At 45.3% G+C, this 2,387-nt stretch overlaps 1 pseudogene; it reads left to right on the top strand.

Moving 5' to 3' along the window:
- Positions 1-1,598: 1,598 nt before the first annotated feature.
- On the top strand, positions 1,599-1,718 carry LOC136635994 (5S ribosomal RNA; annotated as a pseudogene).
- Positions 1,719-2,387: the final 669 nt, after the last annotated feature.

Consider the following 2,387-nt stretch of genomic DNA (forward strand, 5'->3'; position numbering starts at 1 on the left):
AGAAAAGGCCTGGTCAAATCTCCTTCCAGCCTTGAACACAAGTCTTGACACGTGGCCGAGACTTCTCTTTGAGGACTGCTCTCTTTTTTCCCTAATAGAAGCTCCTGTGCCTTTAAACGGCAGAAATTATCAGGCACAGTTGTGTCCATTGCCACTTTAGGCAGCCACACAATGGCAAAACCCTCCACACCCTATCTAGGACTTTGGGCAGAGCGAGATAACCCTGACTGCATTTGTCATCACCCAAGCTAGCTGCAGTACAAGGAGGACTTACTAGTGACAGGACTATTGCATCCTGGACAACTGTGTCCCAATCAAATGCATCCTGGTATTGGACATTTGTATCCATTTTTTTTTTTTTTTTTGCATCCTATATATGGATATTTATGTTAGATGCACTTTTCTATTTTAAAAACCCAAAGGCAGGGTTAGGGCTGAGATAAGAGGCTCAGCATATCTAACATGGGGTTTGTTGCCCAGTTGTAGTTTGTTGCCTAGCTATATTGGGATGCAAATGACTGGGTGACACACACAAAAACCGGACATGAATGTCCAGGGCTGCCAATGACTGGGACCAGAGGGACACCTGAGGGTCTGCCTGAGGGACACCCACCCTGAGCACTTCAACAAGGGGTGTGTGTGCAAGACTGGCCCCAGGCTCCACTCTAATTACAGTGCAACCTGCAACTGCTTCCTGTGCCCCATTCCATCTCCTCTGGAGGATCCTATCCCACCCCGTTCTCTGGGAAGGCCTGGAAGAGACTGCCTTTATGCAACTTGCAAGCAGCATGAAGGCAATCTCTTGCAGTCTCTCCCCAGAGGAGGAGGAGGTGCTGGTTGCTTCATGTGCCAACCCCCTCCTCTGGAGAGATCTTGGAAATGATGTCACAACATCATGCAACATCATGACATCACTGTCCCGGGGTGCCAGGGCATGCAATCTTTATGTCACTGTCCCGGGCCCTGGGGCAGGACATGCCTCTGACCAGGATGCATTTGACCAGCACACAACCATCCAGGATGCAATACCCTAGTACCAAATTTATTTTTCTTTGGATGTGAAGCGGTTTCAGGGTGCTGAGGACGCCACAGTAAGCTTATATATCTGTAAGGTTGTATGTACATAGGCACTGCTACATGTTCACCCTACGTCTTCAAGCCAGCAGAAATTCAAACAGCAGCATCAACTGGATCCTGGTTTCGTTTAGAGGAGAGATCAGTGGAGACTTCTGGGGTGTTTCTCACCTTTGCTTTATTTAGTTATAATGATTGAGCATTAGATTGAATACATGGCAGGGCATGCCTACAAGAAACAGCTGGTGACATCATTTTCCCCAATACTCCTCTCTCTCTCTCTCTCTCTCTCTCTCTCTCTCAGCTTCCATGCCAGGATCTGCCTGCATCTCTCTCACTCAGATCACCTTCTGTCTCTTGTTCCTTCCCATATACACACAGCAGCCCTTCAAATCAAGTAGAAGGCAGTGTTATTTTACAAGAGTCTTACAATTTCCCCTGTTTAGGATACTTCAGAGCTCATATGCCCCCATTCAGAAGCATCATTGGCTTCCTGGACTATAATCTGGTCATCTACCTAAGAAAGTAGCAGCAACTGTTACCCTGCACATGCCTGATCTCATCTGATCTCAGAAGCTAAGCAGGGTCAGGCCCGGTTAGTACTTGGATGGGAGACCACCTGGGAATACTGGGTGCTGTAGGCTTATACCATAGTCTTTTGAGACTGAAGGTTGCCAACCATTAGCAAGCATTTATAATCATACCTCCAGATTCATTCACACTATGTGTTCCCCAACTCAGGATAATACTTTGTGCATTTGACTATGTGCTCTCTGGCTCAGGCTGCAATGAATAATTGTAAATCTTCTGTGGCTGCCCCTCAGAATGCTTTACATTTGTGTAGCCCTTTAGACCTTCAAGTTATTGTGGATCCCTTGGACTTTTCTTGCTTTCAACTTGTATGTTACCTGAATCTGTATTACAGCGTTGCATGTAATGACTCTGTTACAGTTCCCATTTATCTTTAATTAGCTACTAGGAAACAAAGACTATCAGTGCAGAGGTTAACACTGAAATTGTTCTTCCCAAGTCCACAGTTTGTAAGTAGATTAATCCAGTCTTAATAATGGAGACAGTTTCTCTCCTAAACCTCATTCCTAATGCCAGGCATTAATAACCAAGCAGTTGTTCCTTCATTAATTAATGAATACTGCATCAATTCCCCTAGCACTGCATGGCACCCTCATAATTTATTGTTAACTTTCTGCTTCTAAACAGGGCAGACACATACAAAAGAGTAGGGGCCTCCTGAACCTCCAATAGTTATAGGTCTATGCATGGAACAGAATGAGGTGGAAAAATGGACAGTACCA

Source organism: Tiliqua scincoides, unplaced genomic scaffold, assembly GCF_035046505.1.
Source record: "Tiliqua scincoides isolate rTilSci1 unplaced genomic scaffold, rTilSci1.hap2 HAP2_SCAFFOLD_258, whole genome shotgun sequence".
Classification (NCBI taxonomy): domain Eukaryota; kingdom Metazoa; phylum Chordata; class Lepidosauria; order Squamata; family Scincidae; genus Tiliqua; species Tiliqua scincoides.